Source organism: Equus caballus, chromosome 1 (genome assembly GCF_041296265.1).
Source record: "Equus caballus isolate H_3958 breed thoroughbred chromosome 1, TB-T2T, whole genome shotgun sequence".
In the NCBI taxonomy this organism is placed as follows: Eukaryota; Metazoa; Chordata; class Mammalia; order Perissodactyla; family Equidae; genus Equus; species Equus caballus.
In genome coordinates, this window is record NC_091684.1 from 162,235,320 (window position 1) to 162,257,031 (window position 21,712).

Here is a 21,712-nt window from a genome sequence, read left to right on the forward strand (position 1 = left end):
TTATAGCATCACACTTTCTCAGGTATCTATATACAGAGAGAGATATATGTGCAAAAATATGTACTTACACTTTCTCAGATTTTTAAACAATTTTGGTGAGAGCTGACAAAGTGACCTTAAAAGTCCCATATCATGAAGTTCCATTGAACACGGTTAGTAGGCGGTTTGCGTTACATGTGACTCACCAGGAAAGTTCAACAACGTCCAACTGGTTGTATGAGATGAGTTGGGCCGTGTGAAATTGATATAAAAGTTTCTAAATGCTTACTACTCTCAAATTCTCTGATTATCTTGTCATGGGCCCATAACGAATAGCTTGTGGATGGTCATTGGTCCATGGATAGCATTTTGCATTTAAATAGATGCCCCCTCACAGACCCTTATGAAGCTGGCATCAGTTCTCTAATATTTGCTGAGAGATGACAGACTGATAAACTACTCCCTCCTCAGTCAGAGGATAAGATTAGGGATTACATTTGGCCGTGAGTATCAAAACAAAACAAAGCAAAATAATGCAACTTATACGAGATAGCAGCTCTTTTTTCACATTAAAGGAGTCTGGCATAGGGACTGGGGTCATCAGGGATCGTTTGCATCAGGGACCCAGGCTTCTTCTATCTTATTACTTCACTGGACGTGGCTTTCTTTCTCAACGTACCTCATGCTCCAAGATAGCTACTGGAACTCCAGTGTTATGTCAACATTCCAGCCAGCTAGGAGAGGCGGTGGGTGTTGGAAGAGCAATCCTTTTAAGGCACTTTCTGGAAGTTGCATGCATCATTTCTACATACACTTCATTGACAAGAGCTTTAGTTGTGAAGCCAGCCATACCTAGTTGCAACAGATGCTCTGAAATGTAATAGTTAGGGGAGTCATGCTCACCTAAAATTAGATACTCTGTTACTATGGGAGAAGGAGGAGAATGGATGCTGGGGGTCATTTGGCAGTCTCTGACAGACGTAACTTCTGAACATTAGGATTCCAAGTAGAAATGAATGTCAGGGTTCCGTAAGGCAGCACAAACTGATAGAAGCTTCCAGCAGACGAGGCAGTGTAATTTGATCCCTTCAGTGACAGGGCCTGCCCAGGGTCTATAAAGATTTATCCAATTTAAGATTTTATAACCGACTTGCAATTTTAAGCAACCGCTTACTCATTGTGTATAGATTTCCAGTCCAGATATTAGATTAGTGCAAATGTTTTCCAAATAAAAAAATGAACAACTGGGGCCGGCCCCGTGGCACAGCAATTAAGTTCGCACGTTCCGCTTCCACGGCCCGGGTTTTGCTGGTTCGGATCCCGGGTTTGGACATGGCACCACTTGGCAAGCCATGCTGTGATAGTTGTCCCACGTATAAAGTGAGGAAGATGGGCACGGGTGTTAGCTCAGGGCCAGTCTTCCTCAGCAAAAAGAGGAGGATTGGCGGCAGATGTTAGCTCAGGGCTAATCTTCCTAAAAAAAAAAAGAAAAGAACAACTGTGGAAAATGGTGCACAGGAGGGGCTGGCCTGGTGGCATAGTGTTTAAGTTTGTGAGCTCCCCTTCCACAGGCCGGGGTTCCCCGGTTTGGATCCTGGTTGCAGACCTACACACTGCTCATCAAGCCATGCTGTGGTGGCATCCCACATACAAAATAGAGGAAGATTGACACAGATGTTAGCTCAGCAACAATCTTCCTCAAGCAAAAAGAGGAAGATTGGTAACGGATGTTAACTCAGGGCCAATAGTCCTCACCAGAAAAAAAAAAAAGAAAGAAAGAAAATGGTGAACAGGAACCCTCACAGCCAAAGTTCAAAACCTTCCATAGGGTACTGTCTATGAGAGGTGCTGGGGATAGGGCAGCGGATGAGGCAAGTGTCTGTCATCAAAGAGCTTACAGTCTAGCAGAGGAGATAGTGAGGGGACAAATGATGGCGATATGCTATGCAATGGGCTCTGAAGGACTCTGTCAGAGTCATTTCAAAGCAAACTAAAAGACTTCCCATTGGAATCAGAATCAGTCCATCCTCGTGAAAGTATTATGTGCAGCAGGGGTTCTGCTGTTCAGCTAAAAATTACTTGAAGCCGCTTTGGACTGACATCAGATATGTTAACACGAAATTGCCAGTTTGTTTCTCCTAAATGTACCTCATCGAGTCTACATTGGAACACCCATCATTGGAGAAATTCCAGGTCTGAGAAATCCTCGAAAGGAGCCTCTTGTTTGCACCACATTGGGAGCAGAGTTCTCTCTCTACGTAAAAAGGAAAATAAACCATGAAAAGGAGCTTTTCTTAAACCATAGACGAATGTGCTTTTATCAGTAGAAGTTAGTCACCTGTTAAAAAACGCACTCAACTTGTTCAGGTTAGTAAATTAGAATTGAGGGATTTCTGAAACGTGTGGGTGTGGGTAAATATGTACCTTCTTGTTATAGATATTCTTGCTTATCTTAGTTTAGACTTCTTTCTTTCTTTCTTTCTTTTTCTGTGAGGAAGATTGGCCCTGAGCAAACACCTGTTGCCAATCTGCCTCTATTTCATGTGGGACACCACCACAGAGTGGCTTGATGAGCAGTGCTAGGTCACCATCCAGGATCTGGACCCATGAACCCTGGGCTGCTGAAGGAGAGCACACGAACTTAACCACTACACTACTGGGCTGGCTCCTAGACTTATTTCTTTTGGCCAAGACCCTGCTGTTGGGGTCTGTGCGTCAGACTTCTGTAACAAGCGAAAAAATAGCTACTTTCACATATATCCAATTATTGAGTTCCCCAAACAGGGAATTTTTCTGGGTTTTTCAAACTTTGTTTTTCATAGATCTTATCTTGCTTTCTTTCAAAGACTTCATTCCATTCTCACACTGTTAGTTTCTTTCAGATTGCTCTTTTTGACATCTGTTTCAGAAGGAAGCTGTTATGGAGCCTTCTTCTATTTGTGGGATTACCACATATGTCTTTCATGAAGCCTTTCTCAATCATTTCAAATCAACTTCATTAGCTTTCCCTTCATCAGTCTCAGGGCAACTGGTTTTTGCTTCTCTCATGGAACTTCTGTCAGAGTTGATGCTGCAGTTATGCCTGGGTGTTTGTGTTGGTTTCTACTCCCCAAGCTACCCCTACATTGTAACCTCCTTGGGGGAAATCAGTGCCTTGTTCATATTCTCCCCTCATTACCTGTTTGGATTAAATGCTCCCCCCCAAATTAATATGGTGAAACTCTAACCCTCAATGTGACTGTATTAGAGATAAGGCCTTTAAGAGGTAATTAAGTTTAAACAAGTTTGCGAGGATGGGGCCCTCATCAAATAGGACTGGAGTCCTTATAACAGGAGGAGAGGATGCAAGAGACCTCTCTCTGTGCACATAGGGGGAAGGTCATGTGAGGGCACATCAAGGTGGCAGCTGTCTGCAAGCCAAGAAGAGACTCACCAGAAACCCAATTTTCTAGTGCCTTGATCTTGGACTTCCAGCCTCCAGATCTGTGAGAAAATAAATTTCTATTGTTTAAGCCTCCTAGACTGTGGTATTTTGTTATGAAAGTTCTAGCACATTAATATACTACCTAACACAGTATTTTGCGAATAATTTCTAGTCAATAGATAATTGCTTATTTCTTACTGACTATAACGAATTATATTTAGAGGAAAAATTTGGTTTTATAATTACCTGAAATTCTTATACTATACAAGTCATCTCTAAGAGTTGATTTAAATGCTTCTTCCCAACATCTTTTCCCAAGCATACAAACATACACAAACACTCACGAACACACACACACACACAAAGCTTGGCATGAGCCATTTTGAGTACATAGAATGGCCAGTAAATTTGCTTTTGTAATCAGAGAAAGTGCCTAATTTCAAACTGTTGATAGAAATATTGAAGAACACATATATATTTCCCTAGAATCCTACTTTGGAAGATACATGGCATCCTAGTTTATTATTTCCTCTAATGTCCATCTTTTGATGTCTGAATCCATAACTTTTTGCTCAGTTTTTGTCATTGGAGCAGTGGCTCCAGCACCTGTCGGATGGGTCAATGTGGAGGAAAGGTTAAAGGGGCTTTTAAACAACACTTATTCACTTATTCATTCACTCAATCATTCATTCAAAACACTTCTAGAGAATCCACTCTTACAAAGCACTATTTTGGGAGCTATAAATAAAGGGGTGAAAAGACAGGGTGTGTCCCTACCTTTGAGTTTACAGACTAGTGGTAGAAAAGGCAGGCTAAATACCTATGAACAAGCAAATAAAAAAGACGGTTCTAGACAGTGATAAGTTCACTGTAATTCTAAGACCAGCCTCCCACCACCCCTAAGATACTGGTAGAAGCCACTGGGTTAAGTTTCATAGCTCTTGAGGGGACCCAATAGTCTAGCGAATGGTCTCCTTGAGATCTTACTTGTGACTGATATATACCATCTTTTTCAATTTTTAACATTTTATCCTTTTGGTTAAAATATGTATCTCATTTATTTAAGTGACAAGTATCTGGGATGCTGCTGTCATAGAAAGGAAATGTCAACTCACATGATCTGGAGGAGAGATCTTAAAATTAAGTCCTATTTCCTTAAGAAAGAGGTGTGTGATCTTAGAGACCCACTTCTCTAACTGCCTAGATAGATTCTCATCTATCTATTCAGGATGATTCTCATATTAAAATGTTATTTAAAATTTGTATTTGTGAGACTTAAGGTCAAGATGGTGGTGTAGGCAGACTCTGAACTCACCTCCACCCACGAACACAACCAGGTTACAACTATTCTTGGAAAAATTACCCCAGAGAGAGTACTGAAAACTGGATAAACAGAACCCCCACAACAAGGCACAGTCTTGACTGAGGTGAAAAAGGCAGGAATTCCTTCTGGAGAGAAAAAAAGCCACCTTCCTGAGCCGTGGAGCTTCTCAGCCAGCTAGGCAGGAGCCACCCTAAGGCATGCAGCCTTCCCTGGAGAAGTAGGGACCTGAGCAGGGGCACGTTACTGCTATAAGCATCCTTCAGACTCAGCACAACTGAGACAAGTGTCCTACAATCTGGCTTCCCTGGCTGTTAACTACAATAGGGAATACCTCCAGAAAAGTGATCATTAACGTAAGCGGAATAAAGCCAGCTCTTAAAGGGCCCACACACGAATTCACCTGTCTCAGAGAGTCACGGTCCTTTGGTGAAAACAGACTCACCTGGTAGGCTCTGAGTTCATCTCGGTGAGAGGTAGGACCTCTCCAGAGACTGACACATTGCTGGTGGCCATTGTTATGACCTAGTACAAGTGTGCTGACACAGAGCTGGCAGATGCCATTGGAGTTCTTTACCTGGCGTTTTAGCCTAGGGATCTGCCCCATCCAGGAGAGTGTGGATTTAATCTAACTCAGCCAGGGCAGGCAACCCACCCTAGGGACTGGCCCCATCCAAAAGCAAGCCCTCAGGCTACTTGTCAGCCTGCATAGACTGGATGCCTGGGTCCACTGCAGACAGGCGAGTGTATCTGCCTCTATGTGACAGGGCCTGGGTGAGGACCAGGTGAACTGCAGGGGCATTGGAGGAGAGGTGGGGGCCTCTGCAGTGGGGTGACTGGGTATGCTCTAGGGGGTTGGGAAGCATGCAAGGGCCAGGACTGTGTTGACAGTGTGTCTGGACATATGCGGGGTGGGGCTTATCAGTGGGAGAAAACCTGTGCTTCACAAACAGCCACAAAGGAGATAGGCTTTGACATCCAAAGCCTGAAACAATTGGGTGCACCCATGCCTAGGCCAGCTCCACTCAACTGCAAACCTAAGAGAGCTGACAACAGCCTTGTAGGCCTGAGGCCTACAGCAATTGTAAGCCCCTGAGCCTAGCAACCAGCTACACTGGGTGCCTACCCATTTAACAGGAAAACTGCAACAGGAGTGTGCTGTTAGACCTTGCAGACATCTGTGCTGGGGCTCCCCAAACCTGATTTACAAACAGCAGCCAGGGAGGGAAAGCCTAAACTCTCTGGGTACCTGCAGTAAGAGCAACCCTGCCACAGCAGAAGGACACAAGTAGCCCACACAGGGGTCACTTTTGGATCATTTGGACTGGTGATGAGAGGGAAGCACACTACTGGGCCTCAAAAGATGTCTTTTACATAAGACCACTTCTCCAAGATCAGGAGACATAGCTGACTCACCTAATACATAGATATTAACACAGAGAAAGAGCCATAATGAGGAGGCAAAGGAACATGTTCCAAGCAGGGGAACAGGACAAAACTCCAGAAAAAGAACTATATGAAACAGAAATAAGCAATCTTCCTGAGAAAGAGTTCAAACAAAAACTCATAATTATGGTCACTGATCTTGGGAGATGATTGAATGTACACAGTGAGAGCATCAACAAAGAATTGGAAAATATGAAAAAGAACCAATCAGAAATGAAGAAAACAATACTGGAAGTGAAAAATTCACTAGAGGGACTCAATATCAGAGTAGATGATACAGAAGAACGGATAGTGAGCTGGAAGAAAGACTAGAGGAAATCTCTCAAGCTGAACAGATAAAAGAAAAAAGAATTAAAAAGAATGAGAACAGTCTAAGGGACCTCTGGGATAGTATCAAGCACACTGACATTTATATTATAGGTGTCCCAGAAGGAGAAGAGAGAGACAAAGGGGCAGGGAATCTATTTGCAGAAATAATAGTTGAAAACTTTCCTAACCTAAGGAAGAAAACAGACATCCAAGTACAGGAAGCAAAGAGAGCACCAAACAAGATAAAATCAAAGAGGGCCACACCAAGACACATTATAATTAAAATGTCCAAGATTAAAGATAAAGAGGGAATCCTAAAAGCTGCAAAAGAAAGGCAACAAGTAACATACAAAGGAAAGCCCATAAGGCTATCAGTGGACTTCTCAGCCAAAACGCTACAGGCTAGAAAAGAGCGGCATGACATACTTAAAGTGTTGAAAGGAAAAAACAACAGCCAAGAATACGCTATCCAGCAAGGTTATCATTCAGAATGGAAGGAGAGGTAAAGAGTTTCCCAGACAAGCAAAAATTAAAGGAGTTAATTACCAACAAACCAGATCTACAAGAAATGCTGAAGGGACTTTTATTTTTTTAAGGAAGATTAGCCCTGAGCTAACATCTGTGCCCATCTTCCTCTATTTTATATGTGGGACGCCTGCCACAGCATGGCTTGACAAGCAGTGCATAAGTCTGCACACAGGATCTGAACCAGCGAACCCCAGGCCACTGAAGCAGAATGTGGGAACTTGACTGCTGTGCCACTGGCCCAGCCCAGAAGAGACTTATTTAACTGGGAAAGAGAAGACCACAATTAGGAATAAGAAAATTATTTAAAAAACCAAAACAAAACAGACAATAAAATTATTGGTAAAGCAAAAATATAGTAAAGGTAGAAGATCGACCATCTATGAAGATAATATGAAGGTTAAAAGACAAAAGTACTAAAATTTCTATTTCAATGATAAGAGGATAATGGATAGAAACACACAAAATAAGAGAACAGATATGATTTCAAAAACATAAAATGTAGGAGGAGGGGAGTAAAAGAGTAGAGCTTTTAGAAAGAGGTCAAAGTAAAGAGGCCATCAACTCAATATAGATTGCTATAGATGTAGAATATTATAAGTGAACCTCATGGTAATCACAAACCAGAAACCTATAATAAATAAACAAACAAGTTAGAGAAATGAAATCAAACATATTACTAAAGGAAGCCATCAAACCACAAGGGAAGAGAGCAAGAGAGGAAGAAAGGAACAGAGAAGAACTACTAAAAACATGCACAAAAAAAGCAACAAAATAGCTATAGATGCATTTTTATCAATGGCTACTTTAAATGTCAATGGACTAAATGCTCCAATCAAAAGGCATAGGGTGGCTGATTGGATAAAAAAACAAGACCCTTATATATGCTGCATACGAGAGACACATTTCAGAGTTAAAGACACTCACAAACTGAAAGTGAAGGGATGGAAAAAGATACTCCATGCAAATGGCAAAACAAAAAAGAAAGCTGGGGTAGCAATACCTATATCAGATTTAATACCTATCCCTCTCAAACTCTTCCAAAGATCTGAAGAGACGGGGAAGCTTCCTAACTCATTTTATGAAGCCAACATTATCATGATACCAAAACCAGACAAGAACAACACAAAAAGAGAAAATTACAGGCCAACATCTCTGAAGAAAGTCTGTGCAATAATTCTCTAGAAAATACCAGCAAATTGAATACAACAATACATTAAAAAGATCATACACTATGATCAAGTGGGATTTATTCCAGAGATGCAGGGATGGTTCAACATTCACAAATCAATTAATGTGATAGACCATATTAATAAAATGAAGACTAAAAATCACATGATCATCTCAATAGATGCAGAGAAAGCATTTGACAAGATACAGCATCCATTTATGATAAAAAATCTAAATAAAATGGGTATAGAAGGAAAAAACCTCAGCATAATAAAGGCCATATATGACAAACCCACAGCTAATATCATTCTCAATGGAGAAAAACTGAAAATTATCCCTCTAAGAATAGGAACCAGATAATGATGCCCACTTTCACTACTCTTATTTAACATAGTATTGGAAGTCCTAGCCAGAGCAATCAGGTAAGAAAAAGAAATGAAAGGAATCCAAATTGGAAAAGAAGAAATGAAATTGTCACTATTTGCAGATGACATGATTTTATATATAGAAAACCCTAAAGAATTCACTAAAAAACTTAAATTAAAACTAAAAAACAATAAATTAGTACAGTCAAGTTGCAGGATACAAAGTCAACATACAAAAATCAGTTGTGTTTCTGTATGCTAACAGCAAAGTAGCAGAAAGAGAAATTAAGAATACAATCCCATTTGCAATTGCAACAAAAAGAATAAAATACCTAGGAATAAACTCAACCAAAGAAGTGAAAGATCTGTATGCTGAAAACTATAAAACATTGTTGAAAGAAATTGAAGAAGACACAAAGAAATGGAAAGATACTCTGTGCTCTTGGATTGGAAGAGTTAACATAGTTTAAATTGTCTATACGTCCTAAAGCAATCTACAGATTCAATGCAATCCCTATCAAAATTCCAACAACATTTTTCACAGACGTAGAACAAAGAATCTTAAAATTTATATGGAACACCAAAAGACCCTGAATAGCCAAAGGAATCCTGAGAAAAAAGAACAAAGCTGGAGGTATCACACTCCCTGATTCCAAAGTATACTACAAAGCGATAGTAACCAAAACAGCATGGTACTGGCACAAAATCAGACACACAGATCAATGAAACAGAATCAAGAGCCAAGAAATAAACCCACACATCTATGGACAGCCAATTTTCGACAAGGGACCAAGAACATACAATGGAGAAAGGAAAGTCTCTTCAATAAATCATGCTGGGAAAACTGGACAGCCACATGCAAAAGACACTATCTTACACCATGCAAAAAAATCAACTCAAAAGGATTAAGGACTTGAATTTAAAACCTGAAACCGTCAAATTTCTAGAAGAAAACATAGGAAGTATGCTCTTTGACATTGGTCTTAGCAGCATTTTTTCAAGTACTGTGTCTGACTCGGCAAAAGAAACAATAGAAAAAATAAACAAATGGGACTACATGAAACTGAAAACCTTCTTCACAGCAAAGGAAACCATCAACAAAACAAAAAGACATCCTAACAATTGGGAGAACATATTTGCAAACCATATATCATACAAGGGATTAATATCCAAAATATACAAAGAACTCATACATCTCAACAACAAAAAAGCCAACAACTCAATTAAGAAATGAGTAAAAGATCTGAACAGACATTTCTCCAGGAAATATATATGGATGGCCAGCAGGCACGTGAAAATATTTTCAACGTCATTAACTATCAGGGAAATGCAAATCAAAACTACAATGAGATATCACCTCTTTCCGGTCAGAATGGCTGTAATTAACAACACGGGAAACAACAAGTGTTGGAAAGGATGTGGAGAGACAGGAACTCTCATATTCTGCTGGTGGGAGTGCAAACTGGTGCAGCCACTATGGAAAACAGTATGGAGTTTCCTCCGAAAATTAGGAATAGGTCTACCATATGATCCAGCTATTCCTCTGCTGGGTATTTATCTAAAGAACTTGAAAACACAAATGCAAATAAGGATACATGCACCCCTATGTTCATTGCAGCCTTATTCACAGTAGCCAAGACTTGGAAGCAACCTACGTGCCCAGCAAGGCATGAATGGATAAAGAAGATGTGGTATATATACACAATGGAATACTACTCAGCCATAAGAAACGATGAAATCCTCCCATTTGGACAACATTGATGGACTTTGAGGGTATTATGCTGAGTGAAGTAAGTCAGAGGGAGAAAGTAAAAAACCGTATGATCTCACTCATGAATAGAAGATGAAAAGAATGGCAAACACACAGATAGAGACAGAGATTGGATTGGTGGTTACCAGAGGGAAGGGGGGAGGGAGGAGGGCGAAAGGGATGATTAGGCACATGCTTGTGGTGATGGATTGTAATTGGTCCTTGGGTGGTGAGCATGACGTAATCTACACAGAATTTGAAATATATTACAATGTACACCTGAAAGTTATATAATGTTACAATCCAATGTTACTGCAATAAAAAATTAATTAATTTAAAAAGACACCAAAAAATTCGTATTTGCTATGTCTGTGAAAAGTGAGATTCTAGGGTCATATAAATGTAGAAACAATTAACAAGCAGAATAAAAGTACAGTCCATAATTGGAAACATAATTTCAAGATGCTTTTTTCTACTTTAAGGGTGTATATCCTTCTATTTGTCGTTCTTTGTAAAACATAAGTAAAAATTTGAACTGCTTTTAATTGCACTTGGCAGACTGTTTCTCTTTGAATGTAATTTTATGCTTAGATGGAATTACATGGAGTCCTGTCTTTTATTAGGGTTACTTATGAGTTTTCACCATCCTGTGTTACTCTTTAAAAAGGGTTCTAGAGATGGGAGAGCATTTTTAATTCAGGGTTTGTGGAAGGTTATATTCTGCTATATGGTGACTGAAAGACAAAGGTCTCTGAATTTCCTAATTAACCACAAGTTATTTATACACTGGAAATGCAAACCACATGGTTTAAAGTTTAAAAATTGCTAGTACTTTTCACTAGATTCATGAAAAAAGTTAGACAATAAAAATTCTTGGTAGAATGCATGGGGTGATAGGTTAAGAACTTAATCTAAGATTGTAAGTTTAGTAGTCAAGTTTGAGCTCCAACAATATGTCCATTGCCACCATATTGCTGTACATTTCAAGCTTCAGCCTGCAGATCTATTGTTCAGAAAATAGATGTACATTGTTCTGTCCTTATTCTGTTACTCAAGAACAACGCAAAAAGGAGTGAAACATTTCAACAATTGTAAAAGGTTTGGGAAACGTGCAGTCTCCAGCATTTGGTAATTTCCCCACTCCCTGCCAAACATACATTCAAGCACTCCAGAAGCAAGCAAGTAATATCATTTTTTCCCCTGAACCAAATTTCTGAGCAATTGTCTCATTTCTCTGCTTACTTCAACTGAATGTAAAAGGTGACTCAATGAGAACACTGCTTGTGATGTGTCTGGGAAAACTACATAGGGGAGGAAAACACACCTGTTATGGAAACATCTGTGGCCATTCCCAAGGAAAACAATAAGCAGGATTGGCATGTACATATCAGTGCCAGATGGTACTCCATATCCCTAACCACAGTGGTCATGCCCATTTGTCCAGTAGAGGACTATTGCACCCCCTGAATTTGCTCACTTGTACCCTGATCCTGTTGGAACAGTAGGCTATGGCCTACCGGTGGGAAAGTACACTATATGCCACAGAGGTTGGACCTATATCCTAGGATTTAGCAAGTAAACCCCCGGAGTAACCACCTTTACTCACTGCATGTCCTAATGACCCCTTTCAGTCTCATATATTGTTCTTCAGAAATAGTGCTAACTACTTTACTAGTCTGCTTGGGCTGCCATAACAAAAAACCGTAGACGGGATGGCTTAGCAACAGAAATTAATTTTTCCACAGTTCTGGAGACTGAAAGTTTGAGATCAGGGTGTCGGCATGGGCATCGTCAGTTTCTGGTGAGAGCTTTCTTTCTGGCTTGCAGATGGCCACCTTCTTGCTGTGTCCTAACAAGGTAGAGATCTCTCTCTCTGTATCTCTCTTTCTCCCCTCTTCTTATGAGGCCACCAACATTAAAAAATGTATATACTTACGGCTGGCCTGGTGGTGTAGCGTTTAAGTTCACGTGCTCTGCTTTGGTAGCCCGGAGTTCTCAGGTTTGGATCCCAGGTGCAGACCTAGCACCCCTTGTCAAGCCATGCTGTGGTGGCATCCCACATAAAATAGAAGAAGGTTGGCACAGATATGAGCTCAGTGACAATCTTCCTCAAGCAAAACGATGGTGATTGGCAGCAGATGTTAGCTCAGGGCCAATCTTCCTCACACACACAAAAACGTGAACACTTATCTCCACATTCTTAAAGACTGAGCTCAGCCAGGATCTCCTCTACAAAGTCTAATCTGAGCCCTTAGTTTGAGCTAAGTGTTCTTGTAATTCCAACCTATAAACACATAATAAAACTGTTCAAATGATGTTGAAGATTCCATGAACCCAGGGACAGTGCCTTATTGATTATTGTATTCCCAAAGCTTAGCATAGTGCCTGGTACATAAGAGGTTTTCAATAAATTCTAGGCTGTTGCTAGAATAAAATTAAATCAGAAGCAGGCAGCATTGAATTGGTGATTTCATTTTTTAAGTAGTATTAATTGCCTGCCTATATGGACAATAAAAGCAACAGCAACAAAAATATCCTGCCAATAAATTGGTCATTTTACTAGTTGCCTTGAAGAGCCTTGTAAATATTATGGAACATGTTTCCTATTCCAGTATGAGCCAGAAAACTAAACTCGGTAACTTCATGTGAAGCATCTTCAGTTCTTTTATATTCAGAACCATTGGAGTGAGACATGTTAAATCAGTCAAATGAGAAATTCCTCATTTCCACCTTTATGTATCTCCTGGGTTTTCCCTTGTTCACCCAGTCACCTGCAAAAATCATCAAATGTTCAAATTCATAGTATGTGACTCAGTGACCCTGAACCTCTTGGTGGCCTGGAGTGAACATGGAATGCTCTCATTTAGCACCTGGAACTCAGTCAGATATTAGTTTTCCTGCACTGAAATCGTCTGATGCCAGTGAAGAGGGAAGTCAGAAACAGAGATCAGAAAATTCTGGCCACCCCCTCGCAATATGATGACTGAGTCACTGACAGAAAGGGGGCTGGAAGCTGAGTTTCTCTCGCCTAAGTCCTTTTATGCCAGTTATTAAAATTTGTTACTTCTCAGAGCTATGGAATTGAAGACTACTTCATTGAGATGATGAAGAGTTTAGACTCTAAAATGTCCCCCTGCATCTCTGTCAGGCAGTGTGAGCCCCAAATGGGACAGGAGTCAACTTTCTGATGTTCATACTCTGTATAATGCATGTTCCACCCCAGAGACTGAGTTTTCTGTGCAAAGAGCTATGCCAATCCCTTGAAAATCCTTGAGTTGCATGTTTCCTTGTTTATGACTTCTCCGTATAGTCGGTTCTGCTTCAACTCATTTGAAAGGGACATCTGTTGGATGATTTGACGTGGTATCTGTGTTTGCTGCAAGTCTGCTCTGACAGGTCAATGTAAAAGAACCCGGGGAGGGAGAGCTCAGTCACATGCTGAGTGGCTCTCAAGTGCAGGAACAGATTTGAGAGGATTATCCAAGACAATGACTTCCAGATCAAACTAGGCCATGGAGTTAGCCACAGGGCTCTGCAAATTCTTTGTGGCTCAGTCCTCTGGGGTGTCCTGTCACCATGCTTGCCAATAATGAATTTTACTTCCATGCGGGAGCTTTCAGGTCTTCTTGACATACTTTAAAGCCATATGCATTTCAGTCACTTCAGACATCATCCTGCTCCTTAACTTGAAGAACAGTCTAGTAAGTCAGTGAGGTTTGCCACAGCATCAAACCTCCTTTTAAATCCACATCTATTGAACAACTACGATTCTGGATAGTTGACTCATGAGTATTTCGTGCTAAGGAATAATGGGGGTAGTCTGAGGAAATTAAATCCACACAAGCAATTCCCAAACTTTATTTCGTTCCATGTTTGAATACTCTCTAATGCCAAATGTTTTTACCAGACCTGTAACATATAGCAAAATCAGCTGATATGACTGTCCTTTTCTTTCTTCCTTCATCTTTCACTTCTCTGGTGTGGTGCTAACTGTAGAGAAGTCACCAAAAAGAGGTGGCGAGAGAAAACAAAAATCAAAGATCACAATCCATTTTTCTCTCCCCTGGTAATCCTATTTCTAAGGCAGTCACTGCTTCTCAGAAAGGTTAAGCCCAGCTCAGTCAGAGGTGGGACTGGAAACCTTGGTGACACTATGACACATGACAGACCTATCTAAATAGACAGTCAGGTTACAAATAGCTGGCTCTGAATATCTTCTTTAAAAACGTCTATTCTCTTGGCATAATTATAAGACTGAATCCCCAGGAAAGCCTGCGTTGAAGCACCACATTGCTTAAGAGTATGATATTACCTTGCATAGTTTTATTCTCCAATATTATGGAACGATGTAAAAAATATCCAGCTGCCTTGTGAAGTCTAGAAGGAGCCAGAGCTACTGTTTCTTGATAGAAAGAGTAACAAGGCAGCCCTTCTGAGCCCTCTGAAGACCCTAAATTCACACCTCCCAACTACCCAAGTGGTATTCTATAAATAACTGGATTCTGGTCTATAGAATTGTTTCTACATATGAAAAAAATCAGTTTTGGAATATGAGTTACCACCAGCCAGATTTCTGTTCATTAAATACCTACCAGCACCAGACTCTCCATTAGATACATCACCGGTGCTCTTTCATTCAGTTTTCACCAGGAAACTTGTAAGTCTTGTGCACATTTTACAGAGGAGGAAAATGAAGCATAGGGGGGATTCAGTAACTAGTCCAAGGCAACCCCTATATCAAGTGGGGGAACCTGGAGTGGAGTTCAAGTCTGAATGAAGCTTCTTGACATCAGAACCTTTTCTCTGTTCTGCTCATTAAAGTGTCCCCAAATGCCTGGAAGAGTGCCTGGCAAATTGTAGATACTCAATGTACATTTGACAAAGATTCCAGCACATGTACTCCTAACCATTATTCTATACTGTCTCACCTGGGTCTTCACTCCAGTCCTGTGCCTGCCTCTCTCTCTCACCGTCTTTCAGAGGGAGATGGAGGCCAGGGCTGCATCAGCCTGCTGTAGGAAGCTATGCATCTGTAGACATTCTGCTGGAGGAACACAGCAGTGGTCAGGAAGTTGTCTCCCCAGGTCTGATAACCTCCTTCCCTCTCTCTCTCTCTTCTTTCCTCTGTCCCTTCCTCCTTCTCACTACGATTCTCTGAGTCCTTGCTATGTGGGCTGAGCATTGGAGATTCATATGAACAAAGTCTGTCCTCACACAAATTATTGGTTAAATTATAGGTAGGATGAGTGCTTTGACAGAAAGTTTGAAGGTGTTATAGAAGCACACAACAAGAGAACCCAACTTATACTTTGAGCTCAGGGAAGACCTTGGAAATTTAAACTTTAAGATGAGACATAACAAATGCTGGCAAGGATGTGGAGAAAGGGGAACACTTGTGCACTGTTGGTGGGAATGTAAACTGGTGTGACCACTGTGGAAAACAGTATGGAGGTTCCTCAAAAACTTAAAAGTAGAATGACCATATGATCCAGCAATCCCACTTCTGGGTACATATCCAAAGGAGATGAAATCATTATCTCTATGAGATGTCTATATTCCCATGTTCACTGCAGTATTATTCATGCTAGCAGAGGTATGGAGACAACCTCAGTATCTGTTGATAAGTGAATGGATAAAGAAATTGAGCTATATATACAATGGAATATTATTCACCCTTAAAAAGATAGGAAATCCTGCCATTTGTGGCAACATGAACATGGAGGGCATTATGCTAAGTGAGATAAGCTGGACAGAAAAACAAATACTGTGTGGTATTGCTTAAATGTGGAATCTAAAAAAAAACGTCAAAGTCAGAAACAGAGAGTAGAATGGGTGATTGTTAGAGGTTAAGGGTGGGAGAAATGAGCAGAGGTTGACAAAAGCATACAAGCTTTCAGCTATAAGATTAATAATGTCTCAGGATCTAATGTATAATATGGTGACTATAGTTGATAACACTGAATTGTATAATTGAAATTTGCTGAGAGTAGAACTTAAATGTTCTCACCCCCCACCCTCCCATAAAAGACATCTATGTGAGATGATGAATGTGTTAATTCAATTCTGGGTATCCTTTTGTAATGTATACATATATCAAAACATCATGTTGTACACTTTAAATATTTTACAATTTTGTCAGTTGTACCTTAACAAAGCTGGGAGAAAAAAAGAATGATGAGAGTTCTCAAAGGTTAGCCTGGGATCCCTGGAGGTCCTACCTAGGACACTTTAAGGGGTTCAGGAGTCAAACCTATCTTCATAATAATGCTAAGAAGTGATTAGCCATTTCCGTTCTCATTCTCTTACAAGTGTGCAGCGGAGTTTTCCAGAGTCTACATGACGTATGCCGTCACCACGGATTGACTGTAGAAGCAGACATGAAAATCCATCTGTCTTCTATTAAGCCACACATTAAAAAGATTTGCAAAAATGTAAAACAATGCCACTCTTCCCACTAATGTATTTTTGGTTTTGGAAAACGTAGTTATTCCTCATAAAATATATTATTTAGGTTTAAATGGAATCAGCTTACCATGTTATTTTTAAATGAATTAAATATTTAAAAATTTCTCAGTTTTAATTTATAACGTGTAGATATCCATAGGTAGAGGGATAGTGAAGGTTTTTAAGCAGGCTGGAGTGGTTCAGATTTGCTATGAAACAAAGGAAGGAAGGAAGAGGAGAGAGGAGGGATGGAAGGAGGTTGAGAGGAAAAGAAGGAGAAAGGAGGGAGGGAGAGAAGAAGGGAGGGAGGAAAGGAAGGTCAGTAAAGAGGTTTTGGGGAAAACTTGGTAAGCCAGGAGGTGGGGGCAGTAGGATTGGGTAGAAGAGAATGGATTTACATGACATCGAAGAAGGAGAATCTAGAGAACTTACTGTTTGGCTATCAGTAGAGAGAGAAGTTACTGCTTAAGAAGGAATGAATTCTCACAGGGGTCTTCAGTCCCACAGCTTGGTTTTAAATCCTAGTGCTACCCTACTAGTTCCATGACCATGGGCCAGTTATTTCACCTCCATAAGCTGCAATTTTCTCATTGGAAAATAGAAATAGGGATAAGAGCCACACTTTGTATGGTTGTTGAAATGATTTAAAAAAGTAAACATATCTAATGTAATAACTGGAATATCGTAATTATTTAATGATTATTAGTTTCTTTATTATTGATTATTTATGATTATTAGTTCCTTAACGTCTCTTTAAATTCACTTTCTTCCTAACCACTTTTAGATGGAGCGGGGAAGCTGTCAGTGTTCCTCAGGAATCGAATGAAGTTCTTGGCAGGGAGCGTCTACACGGTTTGTGAAAGCTTCTCCTGTGATTCCTAGACACCAGTGGAGAGGTGCTTTCCTCGACCCCTAGCAAGCTGTCTCTGTCTCTGTCTCTCACCTTGAGGGCTGTGCTATCATTTCAATTCAGTTCACTTGTGCTGTGGGCTCCCTTTTAACTTGAAGCTTTGTCCTGATTCTCTTCTTCCACAGTCTGATTCTCAGTACCCTTTGCTGTGTTTCCAAAGTCTTAAATAGCCTTGTGTATTTCCATGCCTTGCCATGTCCCCAGCTTTGCACAGCTCTCTTCCCCAGCAACCACCATCTACAGACAAAATAACTTAGGAGGAGAGTTCAGACACAGTCTTTAAGTGATTATGAATAAAAAGTGGTCATCCTTAAGGAAAATCACATAACTGGGGCCTGAGCTGCCTCCTGTGTTGTTTTTACTCTCTTTTGAAAGGCTGTTCTCAAATGAATTGACATGAGAGTTTGGGGTGGTATTTCTTTGAGGGCCTAGGGGAAAAGGGGACAGTGAGCTGCAAGGTCATAGGACCATGAGAATGTTTTGCATTTTGTCAAGGGGCCCTTAGAACAGAGAAGCAGAGCCCAGGAGGTGAACAGAGGAGAGCATGGGTCTGGCAGTCTGCCCTGCAACAATGAGCTTTGTCTGCACGCAGGTTCCCAACTTGCAGACGGTACCCATTTGAATAGAGCCCATTGTTTACCACTTGGGTGGAAAACAGAGGAAATAGGCCAATGAGTCAGGAATTTTTCTAAGTGTTTCAGAGAAATATAAACAAAACCAGGAGTTGAAGAGAAGATGAAACGGATAAGGACAAATAAGGTCTGCTTGATGTTAATGATGCTCTTCAGTCTTTGCTGAGAGCCTGTCATTCCTGGGCTGCAGATTCTAACCTTGAACCTGAATCCAATAGGGAAGCAAATTCCACTCTAGGGAGAGACTCTGACTAAAATCTAATCTCAGGTAGTTTGAAGTAGTCGATCCTCCTCTTTTCTCCATTTGAAGTCCATTTGTTCAGACTCAGGGATAAAGTTTACTGGAATCATGGACAATTTTACTCTTTTAGAGGGAGAATAGATCTGTGAACTGTGGGGTAAACCGGCTATTTGGTAGGTAAGGGTAGGGCAAAGGAGGTGGACAAGAGGATGAAAAAGGATCACAGTAGTGGGACAGCCCTAAAAATGCAACTTAGTAACTAGATATTGTTGGAATTTTCCAGCTGGATTCTTCAAGTTAATTGGCCCTGTGATAGAGACCACAATAAAGATGCCAAAATCAAGGCACAAAAAGATTCAATAACAAAATAAAAATAAAGGACATTTGCTCAAAATCCTTTCCTCTTCATAGAGGTTGAGGAAAAGAGAGAGGGGATTACAGGGTGTGTAATTTTTTTTTTTTTTTAAGTGTAGCGACTGACCAGCAAGTGACATAAGCTTAGTCTTACCCTGGTGCTACTCCATGACCTGATTTCCTGAGCTGCAGATGCTCAGACTGACATTTCATTTTCCTATGGCTCGGCGCTTAGTGTAGGAACAGTCTTTCCATTGTGTCATCTCAGTTGGGAAAAATGCATGGTGGTGATATGAATGCCACTGAAAAGAAGGAAATGACTTGGTGTCCGTGGCAAAGACTCAACTATGCTCTCCTGAAAGCTCCAGTTCGCAATTCAAACTTGATTCATTTTCTTTTTTTATTTTCAGTAGCTTTGTTTTCAAATTGGTTACAAAGGAATAAAATCCAGAAATTACAGAAAAATCCCAAGGAAGAAAATGGAAACAATCTGTAATCTAACTCCCAACATAGTGTGCTGCTGTCTATCTTTTCATATTCCATAATTAATGGAAGATTTTGTACTATTTAGTAACCTGCCTTTGTCGTCTATCATTCATTTCACAGTTTTTATATCACTGTATATTATATTCTTCCTCAACATAATTTCAAAGCCTGTAAAACATTTTTAAATAGTTCTCTATTTTTCACTGTTAATATTAACTTCAAATTTTCACTATTAAAATAATGAAATTTCATAAGGAGCATTGATTTATTTGTTATTCAACAAATATTTCTTGGGTACCTACCATGTGCAAATCATGAAATTAGGCATTATTTGTAGCTGGCAAAAGGATAAATTAAGACACAAATAGTCCATTCCTTAAGGGACTCAGTGAAAAGGGGCTAATCTTTCCTCAATGATAGTAACTGTTTAAGAGGTGCCTTTTCCTCTTCTTTGATTTTCAGGTCCCTTTGTAGTTTCTGTAAATCCAGCTCATAAAACCAACTCCTGGGGCTTATTTGGTCCATCTTCTTTCTTCCAGACAGTATTGTGTAACAGTCCAATTAAATTATCTGGGGTTGATTTGTCAGAGATTTCAACTCATAAACTTCATATAGAAGTTAGAAAACATTCAAAATAGTATTACAACGATTATGATTGGTATACTTTTGTAGCAATAAATAGAAACTGCGCAGAGAAATAGCTGAAACTTAATTCCATTATAATCAGGAAAGCAGCATAATCATATTTAGCTCAGAAACTCTGGGTTGCACAACATAACTGAAACTGGGGCTTCACAGCAGGATAGCTGGGTTTCCAACTCAAATGGCTGTCACAACCTTACTTTTTTGGGGCACTGAAATATTTTAATGCAATCATTGGCTTTTGATTCTGCCTCTGACATCGAGGCCGCCTTTATTACCACTTGCCCAGTGGGAACGGCTGGTTTGCTCATTTGTGTAGCACATACTTCCTTTGAAGTCAAGACCATGGGAGTGATTCCATTTGAATCAGTGATTTTCTAACAGCTTCAGGATCTCAGGACGCATTTCTTAATCCTAAACAGCCTTCATAGAAAATCACATCCTTGATGTAGATGAAAAGATGAAAAAAAAATAAGGATACATTTGATTAAAAGTAGCGCAATCATGGTTGTGGTAGGCAGAATTTTAAGATGACCCCCAAGACCACTGGCCCCTGGTGTGACTCCCATGATTATGTTAAGTTATATGGTAAGAGGGAGATAGTCCTGGTGGGCCAAACTAATTCCACGAGCCCTTTAATAGCAGAGAGTTTTCTCTGGCTAGGGTTAGAAGAGGAAGTCAGAGAGATTTGAAGCATAAGAAGGACTCAACCCACCATTGCCTGCTTGAAGATGAAGGGGCCATGTGAAAAGGATAAGAAGGAAATGAATTTTATCAACAACCAGTGAACTTGGAAGAGGACCTTGAGACCCAGATGAGGACTGCAGCTGGCTGACACCTTAGTGGGAGACTTGGAGCAGAGAAACCAGCTGAGTCCATCTGGAATTCTGACCTACAGAAAGATCAGTAATAAATTTGTATTGTTTCAAGCTGCTAAGTTTGTGGTAATTTGTTACTGAGCAACAGAAAACTAATGCAGTGATCACAACAACTCAGATTTTATGTCTTACTGACAGCAGATTGGTCACACATTTACCATCAACCAGGGACATAACATTTTCAAAAATTTAAATGAGGTAAAAGTACCTTGTGTGAAACTCTTAGCTAAACCCACAAACAATAGAAGGAGACGGTGTATCAAATGAAGCCCATCATATAAGCACACTTTGGATATTAATGAAAAGCTTCTATAATTTATGATAAATTAATACATAATAGTTCAACAAATGACATCATAGAAATATATTCAGGCTGTTATTAGGGTCCAGGGGAAGCTCGCCTATCCCCATCCGGGCAGCACAGGAAGTTCTTCCCGGAGGAAGGGTGATTGCCAAGGGAAGGCGAGAGGTAACTTTCCTTATGTTTACAGGCCCAGGGAAAATCAATTTTCCTGGTGCTGTGCATGAACAAATTGGGGAGATATAGACAACTGTGATGAGCCAAGAGGAGGGGACTAGCAGACGGACAAAACAACTTGGGATTTCATTTCCTCTTCTACTCCAAGTCTTAGGATGATCATCTTAGAGAAGAATACTCTTGTCAAGACCCTTCCTCAAAAACCTCCCCAGGGAATAAAAGAAGCCTCACTCACAGGGGCTAAGGACAGCATTTTATTACTAATCTAAAGTCTGAGGGACTTTAGATGTGAGTTAATTTTAATGGAAGATACCCCTACTGGGACTCTAAATCACAGGCATCTAAGACAACCTTAAGT

General features: G+C 40.2%; 1 long non-coding RNA gene across 2 annotated transcripts in view; it reads left to right on the forward strand.

The window, feature by feature from the left end:
* LOC111771612 (uncharacterized) overlaps positions 1-20,935 on the forward strand; it is a 33,574-nt gene extending 12,639 nt beyond the window's left edge. Inside the window, exons 2-3 of one of the 2 annotated variants that reach the window (XR_011440281.1) lie at positions 17,518-17,629; positions 20,662-20,935. This is a non-coding gene — a long non-coding RNA (uncharacterized lncRNA). The remainder of the gene's footprint in view (positions 1-17,517; positions 17,630-20,661) is intronic. The other variant, XR_002805527.2, reaches the window with a different exon arrangement.
* The last annotated feature ends 777 nt before the right edge of the window (positions 20,936-21,712 follow it).